We start from the raw sequence: 23,129 nt of genomic DNA, 5'->3' as shown, positions 1-23,129 counted from the left end.
TGGAGCTTACTTAAAAAAAAAATTGAAAAATAAAATAACTTATTTTGAAAGTTTCAAGATAATAGAAGAGTTGCAAGAAAAACATTAAGAACCCTCATTTACTCTTTGCCCAGATTCCCCAGTTGTTAATACTTTGTCTCATTTGTTTTTATCATATTTCCTCTCTCTCCTTTTTCTCTTTCTCTTCTCATTCCTTAATGAGGAGTGTATATAAAATCACCTCTAGAATATTAAAAAAAATTGTTCCTACTGAACCAAACAGGTGTATTCTGAAGAAAAAACAACCTCCCTTGTGATTTGGATATGCACATCATGTGAAGAATTACAGATGATCCCTGACTTATGATGACTTGACTTATGATCTTCAACTTCTCCATGGTGCGAAAGTGATACCATTCAGTAGAGACCATACTGCAAATTTTGAAGTTGATATGCAGTATGATACTTTTTTGATGCTGGGCAGTGGCAGTGAGCTGAGCCACAGAGTTCTGTCAGTGATGTAATCAGGAGGGTAAACAGTTGATGGTACCCTTACAACCATTCTGTACCCATATAGCCTGTTTGTCACTTTGAGTACATTCATTATTCCATAAATTGTATGAGCTGCTCAACACTTCATTATAAAATAGGCCTTGTGTTGGATGATTTTTCCTAACTGTATGCTAATGTAAGTATTCTGAGCATGTTTAAGGTAGCCTAGGCTAAGCTCTGATGTTTGGTAGGTTAAGTGTATTAAGTGCATTTTCATCTTACAGTATTTCCACTTATGATGGTTCTGTTGGGATGTAACCCCATCGTAAGTTGAGGAAGGTCTGTAGTTCATTACAATATGGTGATGAGAGTTTCTTTTCTTTCTGTTGGGCCAGAGGAGCTCTCAGAGTCATGTAGGCTAAATTGCACAACTGTGAAGCTTGTCTGATTTAGTGTTCATCCTTTTCAGTATATTATGTTATTACCCTCTGGGTTCCATTATTGCTGTTGAGAATTTAGCTGTCAGTATAATTATCATTCTTGGAGACAGTGTTATTTCTATGCTGTGGTTTTACAAATCTTTTTGTCCTTAATATTCTGCATTTTCACTGCTAAGTAACTAGGTATAGATTTCTTACTGTTTATCCTACTAGTGGTTATTTGTACTTCCTAAAACTTCAATTCTGGAGAAGTCTCAGCAATTATATCTTCAAATATTGCCTCCTTCCCATTTTCTCTACTCTTTTCTTGAATATTGTTTAGACCTGTATTGGACTTTTTGTTTTGTCCTCATGTTGCTTAACTGCTGTCCCATGTTTTCATTTGTTGTATCACTGTGCTGCATTTTGTGTATGTCTTCAGAGTGGCCTTTAGCTGGTCTGATCGGCTGTTTAATCTATCCATTTAACTTCTCATTTTAGTTAATATATTTTGCAATTCTGCAAGTTCTATTTGTTTCTCCTTAAAATATCTGGCTTTTAAAAATGTGGTGAAATACACATAAAATTTTAAAATATACATAAAATTTACCATTTTAACCATTTAAAAATATACATTTGAGGGCATTATTATATTCACATGGTATAACCATCACCACCATCCATCCCCAAAACTCTTTCCATCTTACAAAACTGAAACTCTGTACCTTTTAAACAAGATAACTCCCTATTGCCCCTTCCTCTGGCCCTGGGCAGTCACAATGAATCTGGCTACACTAAGTACCATAAAGTGGAATTATACAATATTAGTCCCTTTGTAATTGGCTTATTTCATTTAACATGATGTCTTCAATGTTCATCCATATTGTAGCATGTTCAAAATTTCCTTTTTATGGCTGAATAATATTTCATTGTATGCGTGTACCACATTTTATTTATTCATCCATCAGTGGACCATTTGGGTTACTTCCATGTTTTGACTATTGTGAATAATGCTGCTGTGAACATAATGTATACAAGTGTCTCCTTGAGCCCTGCTTTGATTTCTTCGGGTTATATATCCAGAGTGGAATTGTTGGATTGCATAGTAATTGTATTTTAATCTTTTGAGGAGCTGCCATACTGTTTTATTGTCTTTTTCTTAAAGATTTTATTTATTTATTTTCCAGAAAGAGAGCACAAGAGCCAGAGAGAGCATAAGAGTACAAGCAAGGTAGAGAGAGAAGCAGGCTGTCCACTGAGCAGAGAGCTCGATGTGGGACTTGATCCCAGGACCCTGAGATCATGACGTGAGCAGAAGGCAGAGGCTTAACCCACTGAGCCACCCAGGCACCCCAATAAAGTGGTTTTAACAACAGAATAAAACTCTAAGGAATAATCTTAAATGACAGAAGCACATTTTATTTCTGACAGGTTTATTGGGGCCAGTACTATTTGTGTTTACACGCTGGCTGACGTTGTTAAAAGGTGGTCTACAGAGGTGTTACTAAATTGTCCCAACAGCCCTGTAAGACAATAGACTCTCTAAATAACCCTGTAATAAAACAAGCAGACATTACTTAAATAAATCAGTAAAAGTTGAGGTACATAATGTTATGAGAAGCAGTTATAGAATTGTCTCTAGTCAGGGAGGTTAATGTTGATTTAGTGGAGGTTTGAAGGATGGATAGCCATTAATTAGGTCCATGGGTGGGAGTGGGGAAGAGTGTCTTAGATAGGGGGAACAGAATGTGTAAAGATGGTGTGGATGGAAGGAGGAGGATAGCATTGTTTTCAGTGTGTTCAAGGATGATTGAAAGATTTTGTGTACTTTGTATTCTTTAGTAGGTTTTGCTTGCTTGCAAAAACATGAAATAGTCATTGTTTTGTATTTATTTGTGTATAGGTTGTTGATGCCTTAAAAATTATTTTTTGGTCGTTCTTCAAATTTCCACGTGTTTTCAGAAATTACATAGTATGTCAGAGAATCATTTTCAAACCCCTTTCATAATTTCTGAAATTCATTTCTGGTAACCTCTGGCTCTCTGGGAAACACTCTACTTGATATTCATAATTTCATTGTTGATCTTTAGATCAGTGAGATGGTACGAGTAATTTCCAAAATAATTTCCTTTGTTTTAAATTATTAGGAAATTATTATAGAAGATTGGAAAAATACATGCTTTGGGGATTAGTACTGTTAGTGAATTTGTTACTATCAGAGACTGAAAGTTCAACTTAATAAGCAAAAAAAACATGTTCCTTACCAGTCCACTAGGGGATACTCCAGGACTTAGAAAGAAAATCCAGTTGCCACTATACGAAATAGTTGTCACTATTTAAAATGATCTCCTGTTTGGGGTGCCTGGGTGGCTCAGTCGTTAAGCATCTGCCTTCAGCTCAGGTCATGATCCTGGGGTCTTAGGGTTGAGCCCCAGGTGGGGCTCCCTGCTCAGCGGGAAGTCTGCTGCTCCCTCTCCCACCCACCCAGCTCGTGTTCCCTGCGTCTCTTTCTGTCAAATAAAGAAATTAAAAAACAAATCTTTAAAATTACCTACTCTTTATAAAAATTACTACTTTCCTCTTTACTTATTTGGAAAAACAAGACTTTTCGGTCTGGTTTGGGCTATTAATTTAACAGTAATAGTCACCTGTGGAAGAATTTGCAGCATTTTTCCAACTTTTTAAAGGTATAATTGACAAATAGGAATTGTATACATTTGATTAGAACATCAAGTTATGGGCATCTGGGTAGCTCAGTTGGTTAAGTGTCTGCCTTCAGCTCAGGTGGTGGTCCCTGGATCCTGGATGGATGCTCAGCAGGAAGTCTGCTTGTCTATCTCACTCTTCCCCTCCCCCTGCTCAGTGCACCCACACATGCTCTCTCTCAAATAAATAAAATATCAAGTTGTATATTTATATTTTGATGTATGCTGACAATACAACATGATGTTAGATATACATATATATTGTGAAGTGAACACAGCTAATCATTTTCTTTTTTTATTTTTTGGTATGGTGAGAACTCTTAAGACCTACTCTCAGCAGATTTCAGGTATATGACACATTTTATTAAGCATAGTCACCATGCTAGACAACAGTTCTTCAGAATTTATTCATTTCACATAACTGAAACTTTGTACCCTTTGACCAGCATGTCCTCATTCCCTTCCTCTCCCCAGAACAACCATCATTTTACTCTTTGTTTCTGAGTTTGACTATTTTAGAGTCCACATATAAATGAGATAATGGAATTTGCTGCATTTTAAAATGTGGAAACTCAGTGTGATTCATTGGCCAGTTTTTCTGATGGTAGTCCCTTAAACTTAATTCTTTGAGCACTTTAGAAAAAAACTGGTTATTTTTATTTCTTAGTACAGGAAAGGTTTCTCATTTATTTTCAAATTGTGCTTTTCCTTGGAAAGGCAAAAAAGGTGATATTTGGTTTGAGTTTGTTAAAATTTTCTCCATTATATGATATATGATCTTTTAATCACTTAACTTAGAAATGAAATATGACCTTAGCTACACGTAACACAGGACCATTGGTGCTGCTATTAAAGGCATTCAACAGAATTTAGTATTATCTTGATTTCTCTCTGGTAATTTAAGTAGACACAGTGTAATTATTTAATACTCTCAAGAAAAATGTAAAAAATTGAGTTCTATTTTTATTTCTATTTTTTTTTAAAGATTTTATTTATTTGACAGTCAGAGATAACGAGTAGGCAGAGAGGCAGGCAGAGAGAGGAAGCAGGCTCCCTGCTGAGCAGAGAGCCTGATGCGGGGCTGGATCTCAGGACCCTGAGATCATGACCTGAGCCGAAGGCAGAGGCTTAACCTACTGAGCAACCCAGGCACCCTGAGTTCTGTTTTTAAAATAGCAAAGTTTACTGGCGCTTCACAGACCTGTACCCCTGGGGCTAGTAATACATTATATGTTAATAAAAAAAATAAAATAGCAAAGTTTCAAGAAATTTAGTCTCAAAAAATTTAGTCTCTTGAATTAGGAAAAGGTTATCAGACTTAATGTTTCAGAAAGTACTTCAGTTAACCAAAATTTTATTGTTTTTTCTAGATTGATTTTAAAAATTTTGTCTATTATAGGATTGTACGCATTTTCTGCATAGGATGTACGTGACTTCTCTGTGCACACAAATATCTTTAGGTTAAGTGACTTCAGTTTACCTGATTTCTACTATTTATAAACCCAACAAGTGGGTGAAATTATGTGTCATGATGACAGCATGATTTAGAAAATGGAAAAGCAGGCTGGGATAAGAACAAGTATATTTAGGGACACCTGGGTGGCTCAGTGGGTCAAGCATTTGTCTTTGGCTTGTGTCCTGATCCCAAAATCCTGGGATCAAGTCCCACATCAGGCTTCTTGCCCAGCAGGGAGCCTGCTTCTCCCTATACCTGCCACTTCCCTGCTTGTGCTCTCTCCCTCTCTCTCTGACAAATAAATAAAATCTTAAAAAAAAAAGAACAAGTATATTTATTCTCGCTCAGAAAATAAAGCAGTGAAGGAATTATTCAGTAAGTTTGTTTTGATTAGAGTTTGGGTGATACCTTTACAGGGTATTAGAGAAATAACAGCATTGGGTGGAAGCATTTTTTTTAAAAATTTTTAAGGATTTTTAATTTATTTATTTGACAGATGGAGGTCATAAGTAGGCAGAGAGGCAGGCAGAGACAGAGAGAGAGGGAAGATCCCAGGACCCTGAGATCATGACCTGAGCCGAAGGCAGAGGCTTCAACCCACTGAGTCACCCAGGCGCCCCAGGTGGAAGCATTTTATTTGACATTCTGATTCCATATTTTTTTGTTTTATCCCTAGCAAAATGGGGAAAGAGCTAGAGAATGTTGGGATAACACGACTTTTTGATTGTGCTTCTGGATAGATTGACTGGCATGACCTTGATGCTAGCTGTACATACCTGTGGTATAATGAGAGCCAGAATAGTCCTATGAGCCATTTTTCTTAATTAGTTTTGTAACTACTAAGTCTGATTAGTAAGTTCCCTCTTACATATAGTGACTGGTCAATACATTGAACTATGACTGGTTCATGTTTTGTTATATTTTGGCTATAGAGGAAAGGCAGAAGGTCCAGAGTATTACAGTTGTTCTTTTATTTTTATATGTTTTTGTTTGCAGTAAAATATGTGTGTGTGTGTGTGTGTGTGTGTTTAAAGGAAACTAAAGACCATTTATGGTGCTTTTGTTTAGGTCCAAACTTAATTTATTTAAATTATGGTTGAACTTAGTTTTATATGACAGATTCCAGTTGATTGTTAAACTTTTTTCTCTAATTTCAGTTTAGGGAGTAATTAATGGTTCCATCTTTCATATAACACTATGTAGACTGTTTCTTAATAATTTCAGGGGGAGAAGTTTTTTTTTTTTTAGTAATAATAGAGATTATTTAAATAATGGGGAAATAGGTGTATATAGTTTAAGTGATTAAATACAGAAAGATTATGCTTGTCATACTACCATGTAATACCTAATGTCTTAATATATGAGAGTTGGATAAGTATACAATACTATCTGAATTTGAAAATTAAGAAGTATAATAGTCTGTTACTGTATGGCTGGCAGAAATCAGTGTTTATTCTTTCCAAGTTGGTTTTATAATTCTCATCCTTTGTGATAAAATGCAAGTAGAAAGTACTTGGAAGGCTGTTAGATTTAATATTGGTCCTTGAAGGAGTTTATCACTATCTTCCTGGGTTTCCTCTTTTTTTTTTTTTTTTTTTTTTTTTTTTAAAGATTTTATTTATTTGAGAGAGAGACAGTGAGAGAGAGCATGAGCGAGGAGAAGGTCAGAGGCAGAAGCAGACTCCCCGTGGAGCTGGGAGCCCGATGCGGGACTCGATCCCAGGACTCCGGGATCATGACTTGAGCCGAAGGCAGTCATCCAACCAACTGAGCCACCCAGGAGTCCCCCTGGGTTTCCTCTTTTGTAAGTAACCTTCTTCATGTGTCCTTCCTGTCCTGTTGAGGGGAGCACTGTTTTCAAGAGAACTGGGAGGGACTTTCTGGTTAACTAGTAGATTAGCTGTGATGATAAGAGGAGTGACAGCAGCTGCTTCCACTTCTCCTTTTCCAATATTCTTCCCACCCAATCCCATTTCCAGAGCTAAGACTTTACCCTCCTGATACAGTAGAGCCTGTCCTGGAATAGTCTTTGTTATTGCTCTCTTCAATGACAAGGTTTCTGATAATACCATTGGCACACAACCCTATAATTAGTAAAGGTATTACCATCCTGTTTATCTTGTTTGTGAATGTGAATGTTTGTGAATTGTGAATGTAGCTAACATTCCTAGTGACTAGGTGATTGCTAGTTAATATAAAGGGAGCATTAAAGGAGCATAAAACTTCTTGTGCGCTGAGAAATTCCTGAAGAATCATATTAAAACATCCCAGAACAACATAAAGAATGCCATATTTTTGCAAGTAGTATTCCATATCTTTTTTTTTTCTTAAAGGTTTTATTTATTTGGCAGAGAGAGACACAGTGAAAGAGGGAACACAAGCAGGGGGAGTGGGATAGGGAGAAGCAGGCGTCCCGCCAAGCAGGGGCAGGGCTTGGACCCAGGACCCTGGGATCATGACCTGAGCGGAAGGCAGATGCTTACCCGACTGGGCCACCCAGGTGCCCCAGAGGTATATATTTAATTGCCCTGCATCTCTCTGCCTTCAGCTACCTGGTTCTCTTCCTTACAGGTAAGCAACATTCCTAGTTTAAATAACACCTTAAATATTATTTAAAGGACTTTTTAGAATGCTTGAATAATAATGACAGCATGACTTCCTGAGACAGGCATTTCTGATTTTCCTGTATTTAACCGTTACTGAGCACCTATCACGCACTTTCTTGGCACTGGAAGTATGTTAGTGAACAAATGAAACTCCCTGCCTTTGTGGTAAGTGGTAGTGGGTGGAGACAGGCACTAAACATTTATTAATTGTCTGTGGTGATGGGTGTTATGTCCGAGTTTTCGCGTCTGAGAGACCACCAAGGAGCCAAACACTGATGCAATCACACGAGGGTTTATTCGACAAGCTTAAGCTTGGGCCCAAGTATACCCCACACAGTGGAGTAGGGACTTGGACCCCGAGGTGACATGCTTAAGCTTGGGTCCAAGTATAATCGATGCAGTGGAGTAGGGACTTGGACCTCCAGCTTAGTTAAGGCAGAGGTATTTATGGGTTCCTGTTACTAAAGCAGAGTGGGGATTCCTGGAACCAAAGCAGGGTGGGGGTCTCTGGAACCAAAGCAGGGTGGGGGAAAGTTCAGCCCTTGGGCACAGGGGTCTGAGATGGCTGCTGGAGTTAAGATGTCTGTACTTACGCTAAAGCTAAACCTGAGGTGGGATGGCCTTAATTTTCTCGGCCTCCACATGAGGTCGAGGAGAAAAATGCAGTTGAGTAAGAGAGCAGACCCAAGGGGTGCTACTGTTGATGATAGGATGGTGAGAGAAAGCCTCTGGCTGAGAGGGTGATTTTTCAGAAGGAATGAGACTTAGGGCTTTCAGGAGATAAGTATTCCAGGGAGGGGACCATCAAGGACATTTTCTGGAGAACATTTTCAAGGCAGAGATACCCTTCTGGAGTGGTAGAGGAGGAGTGGCTAGAGAGGACTGACCTGATGGGAGAATGCTGAGAGATAATCTGTAGAAGGAGAAGGAAGGTAAAAGTTGCATGTGGGATGAGGGAGACTGCTGAGGGCCAGTTTATGGAAGGCTTGCATACCATCGTAAGGAATTAGGACTTTATTCTGGGTAGGATGGGAATCTTGGGCCATGGGAGTTATATTTAAAAGTTTCAGCCTGACTGCTTTGTGGAGAATAAATTCTTGGGGACAGGGATGAAGGCAGAGAGACACATGAGTCTAAAATAGCCATCAAATATGTAGCACTGTACTAGATACAGGGGGTTTTATCAAATTTAGTTAGGTATCATTTTTCTCTGGGATGTGACTTTCTGCCATTGAAGACAGGGTATGAAATAAAAGTGAATTCATAGTGTTTATATTTTCAAATAGTAACTTTAGAAATTATAGTTAAAACTCTGTAGTGATTTAAATTTGATTAGATCCCTTGTGTATCACTTGGATCTTGAAGAAATGTGGTAAGATTCCTAAAAGAATCTTTAATATCTTTTACAGTTACAGCATGACATAAATTTTTATTCCTTAGGCCTTCTAAAAAAGGCTGAGTGGTAGAGTTTTGAGAAATTAAATATTGGGTGCTATTTTTTCCTCTCTACTTTTACTAGGTAACATTGCAGATTTGAAACCGCTTTGGTTTTTCCAGCATGTATCAATATGCTGAGAAGTATTTAAAAGTCAAAATTCATAGACTTTAAGCAAGCAGGTTGCTAGTGATGAAAACAAATGGAATATAAAAATGTCAACATGTAAAATTTAAACTTCTGAATGATTGAGTAATATGTCTGAATTTGCTAGCAAACCTGCTGTGTCTGATAGTGTGGAAAGGAGTTGCATCATAGGAAATAAATCTGAAATTTGAGGATCTCAGAACTCTTAATATCTAACTGGGTCAACAGAGCCCCCCCCCTTTGGGGGGGGATAGGGACACTTTGAATAAAAAAATGGGGCTGCCTGGTGGCTCACTTGACCATTGATCTTGGCTCACGTTATGGCTCAGGGCATGATCATAGGGTCATGATCTCAGGGTCCTGACATTGAGCCCCACCTCCTCACTAGGTGTGGAGCCTGCTTGGGATTCTCTCTCTCCCTCTCCCTGACCGTCTCCCATCCCCTTGCATGTGTTCAGGTGTACTGGGTCTTTAAAAGAAAAATGAAATCATGGATAAGGGAGGCATTAAAAACCAGGCATGGTAAAGGTATAGGAAGTAGATAAGCAAAATGGTCACTGTGAAGCACACTGAAATGTAAATAGTGTTGGAAGGAGAAGAGGAATAGAAAATGAAAGTTAAAGGGAAAGCCTAGCATATTGAGAGTTTAGGAAAACTTTTAAATAAGGAATTGCTGGATCCAGTCAAGTTCAGAGAAAGTTAAAATGACTTAACATATACACTCCAAAAGAACTCTGAGAATGAATACCAAAGCTGTCTTGGACAACTTAGGCATACTACATCATTGTAGTTATGTTCTAAAAGGGCATCGATTATTTATTCTTGATTTCTGTTAATTTGATCGCTTCTCTAGAGTTCCTAAAATATGAAAACAAAATACATCCCCCAGTTTGGTTCATGGAATCAAAAGATTTTTGAGCTGAAAACAACCTTACAGCGATCTCTTCTCCTGCCCCTTATTTTTACAGGTTGGAGAAGTAGAAACACAGTGGTAAATTTTCATATCCAGTTATAATGGAGGAAAGATTAGAACTCAGGTCTTCTGACTTCTAGTTCAGTGCTCTTCCACAGTGTTTTGCCTTATGTTTGTTTCTGAGTTCCAGTTTTTTGACTATTTCAGTTATATATCAACAAAGACAGGAATTTTTTTGTTGTTGTTAAATTGCTACGAAGGTAACAGTTTTGTTACCAAAACAAGTAACAGTCTTCTTAGTGAAGGTCAACCTGTATTTTGTAGGAATACATCATCTAAACTTTCAGTCTTAATTGCTAGCTTTATGACTGTTTATTGCTTCCTTATATATTTTGATTTGAATTAGTATTTTTTTTTTTTTAAATTTGACAGACAGAGATCACAAGTAGGCAGAGAGGCAGGCAGAGAGAGAGAGAGGAGGAAGCAGGCTCCCTGCCAAGCAGAGAGCCCGATGCGGGGCTCGATCCCAGGACTCTGGGATCATGACCTGAGCCGAAGGCAGAGTTAAATTTATTTAGAAGAGTTAAGTATGCAAAGTATAAGTGGCAACTTACCTGTTAAAAGCTTCTAGAACCGTACCAATTTAATTTTTATTTTTTAAAGATTTTTTGTATTTGAGACAGAGCACAAGTGCACGTGGGTAAGGGGAAAGGCAGAGGGAAAAGCAGACTCCCCCACTGATTAGGGAGCCCATAATTGGCATAGTCCCAGGATCCTGGGATCAGGACCTGAGCAAAAGGCAGAAGCTAACCAACTGAGCCACCCAGGTGCCCCCGAACCTTACTAATTTTAGTACGAAGAACCAGTTTGGCTTTATAGGATATCTGATTTATGGAAAATTTTAGGGCAGTTGTTGCTATTCTTTGAGGTACAAATAACTGGAAATAGATTATTATGGTCTTGCTGGTAAAAATCTTTGGGACACTTGATTTTTAACATACAGCTAAGGAAGGTTTTAATACCATTTTAATTGGTTTAATAGTTCAAATTAAATAGAGAAAGTGTCTTTACAACTAACTTTTAAATTTTAAGTAACTTTATCCTTAAACTCTTTTTGACGTGATTATTTATAACAAGCCAAATTTTTACAGATTTGTAGAAACAAATTTTATTAACTCCCAATAAAATACTTAGTTTCCAAAGCTTTGAGGTAATGAGGCCTTTAAGAATAAAATTTTGATGGAGTAATTTTTTTGTAAAAGCATACTTAAGAGGACTGTAAATATATATCCTGTGTTTTGAAAGTTTTACCTCAATTCTGAATATAGTGTAGTTGTTAAAGAAATACATTTTGGATGTGTATTAAACCACTGAGTATTAACTGTATATTAAATCACTAAGTCAGTTTCCCCATTTGTAAAATGGGAGTAATAACAGTGTTATGTCACAGCATTGTAAAGGTTTAATGAGATAATGTGTGTTAAGAATGTAGACCTTTTCTTCTCCTAGAAAACACCAATCTGTGGATGATGCTGGTGCTGCAGAGGGGCCCAGAGACCCAGGGTGGGTGTGGGGGGCTGCAGTGGGAGGCCGAGGTAGCGGCATCCAGGTTGAGTCTTGGCTGTGGGTGGCGTGGGGCTGAGGCCTAGCCGAGGTCAAGGAGTGGTTCCGGGTCACCAGTCTGGGCCACCTGTTCAAGGACATGAAGATCAAGTCCCTGGAGATCTCTTCTTCCAGCCCATCAGGGAATCTGAGATCACTGACTCTTTCCTTGGGGCATCCCTCAAGGATGAGGTTTTGAAGATTATGCCTATGCAGAAACAGATGCCTATTGCCCTGCGGACCAGGTTCTAGGCATTTGTTGCCACCGAAGAGTACAGTGGACATGCTGGTCTGGACGTTAAGTGCTCCAGGGAGGTAGCCACTGCCATCCATGGGGCTATCATCCTGGCTAAACTCTTTGTTGTCCCTGTGCTGTGAAACTGTGAGGGGAACAAGATCAGCTAGCCTCACACTGTCCCTCACAAGGTGACCGACCACTGTGGTTCTGCTTGTGCACCTCATCCCTGCCTCCAAAGGTGCTGGCATTGTCTCAGCCCATGTGCCCAAGGAACTCCTGATGATGGCTAATACTGACAGCTCCTGCACCTTGGCCAGGGGCTGCACTGTCACTTTGGGCGACTTTGCCAAGGCCACTTTGGATGCCATTTCCAAGACCTACAGCTGTTTCACATCCCCCCCGCTCCCCATCCCAACCTCTGAAAGAGACTGTGTTCACCAGTCTCCCTATCGGGGATTTACCAGCCAGCTTGTAAAGACCCACGCTAAAGGGTGTAGAGGACTCAGGCTCCTGCTGTGGCCACCGCTATAGTTTTATGTAAGAAAAATAAAGAGAAAGCCTGGGAGGGGGAAAGAATGTAGCCTTTCTGAGTTCATATCCTAATTCTGCCACTTATTTAGTTGTATGCTCTTGTTAAAGTTACGTAGCCCTTCTTTTTTTTTTTTAATTTTTATTTTATTTTATTTTTTTAAGATTTTATTTATTTATTAGTCAGAGAGAGAGAGAGAGTGAGCACAGGCAGACAGAGTAGCAGGCAGAGTCAGAGGGCAAAGCAGGCTCCCCGCCGAGCAAGGAGCCCGACGTGGGACTCGATCCCAGGACGCTGGGATCATGACCTGAGCCGAAGGCAGCTGCTTAACCAACTGAACCACCCAGGCGTCCCTTACGTAGCCCTTCTTAGCTTCCTTTGTTCAGTCCTCTTTAGTCTTCCCTGACTAAAATCCCATGTTTGCAACGGAGTCATTTTTTTTTCTTTCAGCGAGTTTCCTGCTCAGAGATGTGGGGATCCAGAGGCCTGTTTTCATTTTGCTTTGTGTTTCTTTTTAGTTCTACCTGGCATTGTTTCTGCTTGTAGGGTTTTTGTGATAGGAGTAACAGCATTTTCATAGGTATTTTGTATGCTCATGGAAGTGATGTGGTAGAGAGAGGAAAAACGGAAGGAAAAAAGCTGATGATACAGAAGAGGAGGAGAATTGCTGGTGGTAGGGATTGGAGCTTGTACAGGAGGGAAGGGGTTAGATAGAGAAAAGATATAGTAGTTCATTTATCATAACAGAAAGGAAAGCAGAACACATGGGTGCAGATAGATGCTGGTACTGTGGGTGGGTGCGATGATAATTCCTGGAAATCCTCTTCTGACTGCTTTAATTTTCTAAGCAAGTCATCAGCTGAGAGTGGGAAAGGGCATGGGAGAAGATATTAGAAGTTTAAGAGGAGGAGAGAGCATGTAAGTGTTTAGAGAAGTGGGAGAGTGCTTGGGCTAGGGAAATAGATTATGATTACCAGACAGAACTCAGGGCTCAGTTGAGGTTAAAGGTCATGAGTTAAAAGAGGCCATTCAGCTTGTTTCTGTGCTTTCTTGCTCCAGTACTCTCCTGGAGTAGTAGGAGAACAGAGAATTGAATTTAAGCAGGATTGTGGTTTTGCAAAGTGAGTATGTCCAAGTGAGAGAGGAGTGAATGATCATAATGATGCATCATGGAATTTAAAATGGGTAAGGAGAGAAGAGAGGACTTCCAGCGGGGAGGGAGAATGAAAATCAGTAGATTTGAGGTTCTCCTGGGATCAGATGATGGCAGGAGCTCCTGTATGAGAAGGAATGAGCTAACAGGATAGAAGATGTATTCAAAAGTGGTTGCATGAAATTGAAACTGCTGAGAAGGGTGTGGATAAGGTAAGGTTACATTTAGTTCTTTGATCTTCAAGCAACTCTGTAATGTAACTAGTGTAAGCATCATTATTTGTGTTTTATAGATAAAAAACTGAAGCTCAGAGAGGTTGGACAGTTGCCCCAAGGTCACAAAGTTAGGACTTACACTCTGTTACTCTGATTCTCAATATGCACTCCTCTACTGTACTGTATCAATTTTCTGACAGCTAGTGGCTTATTACCTTCCCTTTGAAACTAAAGGGCAACCTCAAATCAAGAGTTAATAAATGTACGTGAACAAAATTATTTTGTTCAAAAGTCTTCAGAGACTAACTTTAGGGTAAGGGTGATGTTAAAGGATTTATTGCTTCTGATATTATCTAACTGACCTTACTGAACACACACACATATACACACGTCTTAGAGGTTTAAATATGACAGTTTTGTTTAAACCTCCTTTTGTAAGGAGACTTAAGGTGTGTAGAGGACAGGACAAGTAGGAGTGTACTATTCTTTCAGCAGCATGCCTGGACAGACAGCTGTGCTGTCAAATGTGTTTGCCCAAATCCATGTGCATTCTTTATGGAGGCAATTTGCACCATTGCAAGTCTCTTGGAAAGGATAGTTGGCTCTTAGATAACATCCGTTTGGGATATGATTGTCTTCTGTCCCCCAGTAAGAGAGTAATTATTCTTTTTCTTTGTGTTCTTATACATTTAGTTTTGTGTTTGGGGTAGATTTTGAAGAGTTCTTTAAATGTGAAGGAAGAATGAAAGAATTGTAATTAAATATAATATGAACTTACCATTTTTAATGTTTGTTAGAGTATGAAAATAGGTTGCCTAAATTTCAGGCTTTTTTTCTTTTTAAATATATTTTTAAAGATTTTATTTATTTATTTGACAGACAGAGAGATCTCAAGCAGGCAGAGAGGCAGGCAGAGGGAGAGGAAGGGGAAGCAAGGCTCCCCGCTGAACAGAGAGCCCGATGCGGGGCTGGATCCCAGGACCCTGAGATCATGACCTCAGCTGTAGACAGAGACCTTTAACCCACTGAGCCACCCAGGCGCCCCTTTTTTTCTTTTTTTAAAAGTTGTTTTAATTGTGGTAAAATACACACGACATCAAACTCCTCATCTTCTCAGATAATGTTTTAATATGCTTTAGATTATATATATTTTGTTCCTATAATACTCTGTTTAAAATAGGAATAGTTTTCTATGGATAATCCTTAAATTCACTTTGGTCAGAAGAACTCTTCTTTCTTATCTGTTAGCACTTTCTGTCTCCTGCCTGCTACTGGTACTTAAACCTTTTACCTCCCTAGAATGGAGTCTCATGACAGACAGGAGGGTAGGGAAATGGTAAACTTTAGCAGCTGATGCTCCCTCCTACAATATCTGTAAAATGGGGGATGTATCTGCTTGTTTCTTCCCTCTCCCTGGAGACTTTGCGCCAGCTCCTTGGAGAGAATGTATAAGAAAGCCTGAGTCAGAGTCTGAGTGGTACAACTTTGATCTTGTTACTTCCTTAAGAGCTTTCATTTCTGGGGCACCAGGGTGGCTCAGTTGTTAGGCATCTGCCTTCAGCTCGGGTCATTATCTCAGGGTCTTGGAATTGAGCCCCGCTTTGGCTCCTTGCTCACTGGGGAGCCTGCTTCTCCCTCTCCCACTCCTCCTGCTTGTATTCCGTCTCTCTCTCTCTCTCTCTTTGTCAAATAAAAAAAAAAAAGCTTTAAAAAAAAAAGCTTTCATTTCTTACCATCTTAAGGATGATGTCTAAACTCCTTTAGCGCCATCCAAGGCTCTCATGATCTGGTGCCTGCCTTGTCTTGTACATGCTCTCTAGGTTCCAGCCGCACTAAAATCCGTTTAGTTCCATCAGTATGGTCTGTGCCTGGCACATGGTCCAGAAATACTTCTGGAGAGAATGAATCTCTCTCTCTTTCTGTCTCTATCAATCTGTGTCTGTATCTTGAAGCTGTAGTTTTTTTACATGCTAACTTTTATTCCATGGCTAACTCTTTAAAGACTCAGGCCAAGAATCCTTTATCAAGAGGCCTTCTCTGCTTTTGTTTATGCTAGTAAGCACTCTCGTTCTATGATATCAAAACATTCAGGCCACATCTCTATATGATAGCTGATTGACTTCTTTGTTTCTCTCATAAGTGTATGACATGCTTGAAGGCCACTATTGCTTTTCTGTCTTACTCTATTTTAGAGAGAGCAAGTTAAGTGTGCAAGTCAGGGGGAGTGGGAGAAGGAGAGAATCTTAAGCAGACTCTGTGCTGAGCACAGAGCCTGAAGTGGGACTTGATCTCATGACCCTGAGATCATGACCTGAGCTGAAATCAGGAGTTGGGTGCTAATCTGACTGAGCCACCCAGATGCCCCTTTTCTTACTCTTGACATCAAAAGTTGTGTGATTTGTGTATTCCTTAGAATTAATGACTCAGTGGGTGACACATTATTTGTTTCTATGAGAAGGCTTTATTTTAGATGTTCTTCCTGTTTAGCTTCCAGAATCTTAGTTTTACCGTAAGTTTCACTTTCTCTGTTCCTAATTTTAGTGTGAAATCATTTAGGTGAAACAATAGTCAAGGAAACTGTAGGCATACTAAACATGTCTTGGGTTTTTTTTGGCATGAACCTAAGTACAAGAGAGATTTATTATGTAAAGAGCAATGTGTGAAACCCCCAATTTATTGAGATGTATTTAAATAATTTTTTAAAATTAAAATTAGCATGTGGCATTGAAGACATTTCTAGTAACTTTTTTTCCTGGTGTAGGCTCACTTTTCTGTGCTAGAGCTACCTGCCTACAGCAGATAAGATTTTATGGGACTTACTCTTTTTTTTTTTTTTTTAAAGATTTATTTATTTGACAGATAGAGATTACAAGTAGGCAGAGAGGCAGGCAGAGAGAGAGGAGGAAGCAGGCTCCCAGCCAAGCAGAGAGCCTGATGCGGGGCTCGAACCCTGGGATCATGACCTGAGCCGAAGGCAGAGGCTTTAACCCGCTGAGCCACCCAGGCGCCCCGGGACTTACTCTTTTAAAACATTTTTGTATTGTTTTAAAATATATATAACAAAATATTCTCCATTTTAATCATTTTTAAGTATACAATTGACTGGCATTAAGGACATTTACAATGTAATGCAACCATCATCACTATCTATTTGCAAACCTTTTCAAACAATCCAAACAAAATGTCTCTCCTCCCAGTCCCTGGGAACCTCGAATCTACTTTGTCTCTAAGAATTTGCCTATTCTATATATTTCACATAAATGTCTTTAGTTTATTTCACTAGCACAATTTTTAAGGTTCACTATGTAATGGCATGTACCAGAACTTTGTCCTTCTTTTTTAAATTTAAAGTTTTATTATTATTGTTGGGTCCATGGTCAAAGGAACGAGACTGATACAAAGCGAAGGTCAAGCAAAGCTTTATTTCGCACCAAGCATCAAGAATCAAACTGACGGGTCAGGGCATCAAGAATCAAACTGACGGGTCAGGGCGGTCTGTTACAAAGAGGCAATCTCTCTCTGCCTTACAGACTAGCTTTTAAGGGCAAAGGCCATGTGGTTGGGCCTGGCCACGCAGAGGTGGCCAGTGAGATTGTAACACACAGAGAAAGCTGCACAGTCATGCTAGGTCACACATGGGTAGCCAGTTGAATTACAATTCACCCCATAGTAGCTATTTGAACTAGCCTATCACCTTGGTCAGAATTGGCGTCCAAAAGGTGGGACCCACACTCCTTGGTAGCTAGGGAGACAGTATGCCCACTTTACTCATTGGATGTCTCCACCTGACCCCACGCATCCCTGCATTCCCGCCTTATCACCACCTGACTTGACCCACCCTTGTATTTGGGCTTTGTTACCAGGGACTGGTTTCCCAGACTTGCTTTTAAGTAAGTTGGGGGGGGGGGGGGTGCAGGGTCAGTTTAAGTTTTACTGCATAAACAACAAAATGGCTGTTCAACTGAGGTGGGGCCGCTTTGGCTAAATAGGCCCTTACAATTATTATTATTATTATTTTTAAAGATTTTATTCATTTACTTGACAGAGATCACAAGCAGGCAGAGAGGCAGGCAGAGAGAGAGGGGGAAGCAGGCTTCCTGCTGAGTGGAGAGCCCAATGCGGGGCTCGATCTCAGGACCCTGGAATCATGACCTGAGCCAAAGGCAGAGGCTTTAACCCACTGAGCCACCCATGAGCCCACAATTATTTTTTTTTTAAAGATTTTATTTATTTGACAAAGAGATCACAAGTAGGCAGAGAGGCAGGCAGAGAGAGAAGGGGAAACAGGCTCCCTGCTGAGCAGGGAGCCTGACCCCCAGCTCCTGAGCCAGAGGCAGACCCATAACTGACTGAGCTACCCAGGCACCCCTAAAGTTTTATTTTAAGTAATCTCTACATCCAGTGTGGGGCTCTAGCTCACAGCCCTGAGATCAAGCATCACATGCTTTTCTGACTGAGCCAGAACAGGCTCAGGCACCTTAGAACTTCATTCCTTTTTATGGCTGAATAATATTCTATTGTATGTATAGACAACAGTTTGTTCATTTCTCCGTGGACACTTGGGTTGTTTCCATCTTTTGACTATTGGGAATAGTGCTGCAGTGAACATGAGCATGCTAGCTTCTGTTTGAATCGCTGTTCTGGGTTCTTTTGAGTATATATCTGGGAGCGGAATTGTTGGGTCATTTGATAATTCTGTGTTTAGTTTTTGAGAAGTCTCCAAACTTTTCAACAAGGACTATACCATTTTACATTCTTACCTGTAGTGTCCTGGGATTCTTAAAAGGGAATTCTGCCTACGACATCTTCAGCTAGTTATGTATACTTTGGATGGATCTCTCTTAACCTATCTTTGTATTTCAGTTACCTCATTGTTAAAACTGGAGCTTGAATTAGATAATCATGTCTTCTATCTCTAAAATTCTATGATACTATAATGAATTGCCATGATTTGCAGTTCTTCTTCTTCTTTTTTTAAAAAGATTTTATTTATTTATTTTACAGAGAGAGACACAGTGAGAGAGGGAACAGAAGCAGGGGGAGTGGGAGAGGGAGAAGCAGACTTCCTGCCGAGTAGGGAGCCCCATGCAGGGCTCAATCCCAGGACCCTGGGATCATGACTTGAGCTGAAGGCAGATGCTTAATGACTGAGCCACAGAGGTGCCCCTGATTTGCAGTTCTTTAGTTCTTCTCTCCCCCCTTTTTAACGAGCAATTTGACTGTATAGTGGGAGTCAGCACCTTTATATGCCTGGTGATACAAGTGTATGCAAATCTCCAAATACATTTTAATTTTTATTCCATTATATATGAGCTTATATATTATGAGTTTATCAAAGACTTTTTAAGGTATGTCTACGTTGAAATATCATAAGCTTTTATTAATTTGCACTGTATGGATATAAAAACCATAACTTGCCTGAAAATTTGTTTTTTGCCAAATTTATGTTACAAAAAGTTTTGCTGTCCACTAGTCTATACTAGTGATATATATGAAAATATGTACTGTATTTATATATAATTTATATGTAATTATGTTATGATTTATATATGTAACTACATATATTATATATGTTACATAATATATTTAGAATAGTATAATAAAATAATTATAAGAAAGGTTATTTTTAACAGTGTAGAACAATTTGCATAAAGGTAATTATCTCTAGATGGTTAATGAAAACCTGAAATAAAGGCGAGAAAGGAATCAAGGATAACTGCAAATTCCAAACCTGAAAGAAAAGTAGCTCTCATAATAAAAAATGGAAATTTTGTCTGGTGTCTGGGTGGCTCAGTAGGTTAAAGCCTCTGCCTTCGGCTCAGGTCATGATCCCAGGGTGGTGGAATCAAGCCCCGCATCCGGCTTCCTGCTCAGCAGGGAGGGAGCCTGCTTCCTCCTCTCTCTCTCTCTGCCTGCCTCTCTGCCTACTTGTCATATGTCTGTCGAATAAATAAATAAAAACCCGGAAATTTTGAAATAGAAGTATATTTAGTTGACATATTAGCAAGAACTTAAGTCAGTATCAGCTTGGTAGTACAGTTGCTTTCAGTGGCATGTTGGAACTTGAACCTTCTGTTGCCAAATTGAATTCCATTCTGTGTAATTATATGATGATGATATGTAACTAAGTATATTTGCGTGGCACCTAAATTACATACCAAAATACATTATAGGTACAATGAGTCGGGAGGTTGGAAGTCTTGTGTATCTAGTATCTTGTGTTACAGGCATCCTTTTAGAAGGCCATGATGCCCCAGTAGGTCCTAATGGGTTATGGAAAGGAAGTTTTAGCAGAAAAATTTCCCTTGGCTATGATGCTTGAACTGGGAGAACACTGTGAATAGTCCTTCTTCCCTAAAAGCCACTTTTAAACTGGTTATGTAACCTGTTAATATGTAACAGTCTACCCCAACATTGCAGTGAACGGGCCACCTTGTTACATAAGTATTTTCAAAGTTGATTTTAAAGTAGTTAATTGTTTTCCAGATAGCCCCTGAAAGTAAGATTTGTGAAAGAGGTAACAGTTGTAGCTTATTCTCTCCACCCCCAATAAATTACATGAAGTAATTGCTATTAAATGAATGAATTGCTGTAAAATTTAAGGTTTCTCTTTATTTGGGTTTCAGTGATTGTGCGTTTAGTCCCAGGACAATCTAGTCCCAAGACTGGCAGTCTCCCTGAGGATAACTGTAGTTAGAAGGGGATGGTATGTCATGACTATTCTTGGAACTTGACTTGGCTGTTAACTGTCCTTCTCTGGCAAAAGCCAGAAGGGTTGGGTTGGATCTCAGGGCATCTTTGGAATAATCAACGTGCTTCGTGTAGCAGCCCCGCTTGCAATCAGGGCTCAGTCCTCTTATTGTGTTCTTTGTTTGTTTGATTGATTAGTTTTTAATCTCATTACCGTGATTTTAATCCTTTTCTTCTTGAACAGGAACCTCCTCGTTAGTCAGTCTCTTTCAACTGGGCTGGTGTGTGAAATTAGTTTATTCTTTCTGTTGGCATACTGACTCCTAAGCTTGGATCCTCAAAATCCATTTTACTACTAAAAAATGCTCACTTGCTTCTATTTTATTTTTCTTAGGATAGGAAAATGTATCAACACTAAAAATTAAAACCAGCTGCTATTAATAATAGCCTTATTATTTTTGTTTTTTTGAATAGCACTTCACTCTCCTAGATACTTGCCTTTATCTTCCACGTGTAATACTCTTAGAACTTTAAAAATTCTTTTACTCATATAATTAAAAGGAGTGATAATTGATTTTCATTAATTTGTTATAACTTCTTTTGATTGTAGAGACTTTGGTAGGAATTTGTCTAGCCTGTGATCTCCTGTATTAATTTGCTTCATCATTCCCTTTCATCAGCATTTATGTGTTACTGCCTAGGGCATGAGCTCACATTCCCATTTATTGGACTTACAAGATAGTGGCATGCCAGACAGTAGTAAAACTTCCTAGGATATCTGTCTGCTAGGAGACTAAAATTAAGAGCTAGATGTTTATTCCTTAAGGACATCCATTTAAGGAGAGAAGTTCCTCCCCTTCTTACCCCACTCCTCAAATAGCTAATTTATTTCTTTTAGGTGCTTCACACTTGTCTGTTCTAATGTTCTAAATACACCACCAAATATTTATTAAGCTTCTACTATTGTGAAACAGCCTGAGCAGGAGTCTGGTCTCTGTCAGCGCCGAGTGACTGGTGATAACTTTTCTTTTCTGAGTTGGACAGGGGACAGAAGGCCAATTCACCGGGTCCAGGGAATAGCTAGCCGAACATCTTTCAGCCTGGACTAACATCCTGTCCATCTTTATTTTCTGTCTCTGGCTTTGGTATCCCTAGCTTTCTTGCTGCTGTGGCCATGTGGGTTTTCTACTTTGCCAGTCTGCACCAAAAACAAAAACAAATAAAAAAATCCATCTCCTCTGCCTTTTCTCCTCTTTATTTTTCTGTTTTTTAAAGATTTTATTTATTTATTTAACAGAGATCACAAGCACAAGTAGGTAGAGAGGCAGGCAGAGAGAGGGGGTGGGAAGCAGGCTCCCCGCGGAACAGAGAGCCGGATGCCGGATGCCGGGCTTAATCCGAGGACCCTGAGAACACAACCCAAGCAGAAGGCAGAGGCTCAATCCACTGAACCACCCAGGTGCCCCTATTTTTTCTCCTCTTACTGAGATAACAAATACTCTAAGAAATTTCACAGGGAGTAACAAAAGGGAGTGAACAAAAAGACACTAAAGGGACTGCAGGGGATAGTCTCCCTTTTATATTTAAAAGACTTCTCTTTTTTGCTTAGAATCAGTAGAAAAGTTGAGAGGTATGAAATTGTAGAAGGTTTAAAGACTACACTGGCCTAAATGAAGTAATATTCATATATATATGTATATACACACATACTGAAAGTATTTCAGACTTATTTTCAAGTGTGTACATACAGATGTGGGAATTGCAGTGGGCAATATCAAAGAGGAATTCTAGTAACTAGAAAGGCTTTGCATTTCATGTCTATAAGGACCCTAGTAGGATAAGCTTCTTATTCCTAGTCTAAAGTGAGGACATAGGAGAAGGGACCATCATATGTTGCCAGGACATGCAGGGGAGGGTGATGGAACATTAAGAGGGAAACAAAGGAAGAGAAGGGGCAAAGGAGGGAGGCTGATGGGGCAAAGGAGGGAGGCTCTGTAGCTGCTTTTAGGGCATTATATGTAGGGCCACCATATAAAAAATGCAAATGTTTTTCTTTACATAAAATTTGATAGGAATACATCACAATAATAAGGGAAAACTGTAATAATAATGCTGTTTTGCCAGTTCATTTGAAATTTTTTTTTTTCTTGCAAATAACAATATCATGCTTCAGGGTTTTTTTTTTGACAGGGCACCAGGGTAATTTATATTTTTTAAAAAATTACTTATTTGTTTTACTATAGTCCCATAATCAGTTAGTGTTCAAATGTCATTGTTTTTTTAGCTTATGTGAATTACTACCCAGACAACACGTGTTTGTCACAGTGATATATTTAATAATTGATAGAATTATTTAATGATGTATCTAATACAATTCATAGGTATCTCAGATCTCTGATCTGTAGGTTCTCTGCCCATCATTCTTTCTTGTGCACTAAGGAAGGGACCGTTACTTTTAAAAAAACATTAAAACCTTTTGCGGGGCACCTGGGTGGCTGAGTTGGTTAAGTGTCTGCCTTTGGCTCAGGTCATCATCCCAGGACCCTGGGA

At 39.3% G+C, this 23,129-nt stretch overlaps 1 protein-coding gene and 1 pseudogene across 4 annotated transcripts in view; both read left to right on the top strand.

The window, feature by feature from the left end:
* Nucleotides 1-23,129, top strand: part of ABL2 (ABL proto-oncogene 2, non-receptor tyrosine kinase) — a 112,209-nt gene that overhangs the window by 25,718 nt on the left and 63,362 nt on the right. The window lies entirely within an intron of this gene.
* Nucleotides 9,759-12,573, top strand: LOC123928190 (annotated as a pseudogene).

The sequence above is a fragment of the Meles meles genome, chromosome 17, assembly GCF_922984935.1.
Source record: "Meles meles chromosome 17, mMelMel3.1 paternal haplotype, whole genome shotgun sequence".
NCBI classification, from domain to species: Eukaryota; Metazoa; Chordata; class Mammalia; order Carnivora; family Mustelidae; genus Meles; species Meles meles.
This window is presented reverse-complemented; position numbering and strand designations above follow the sequence as displayed.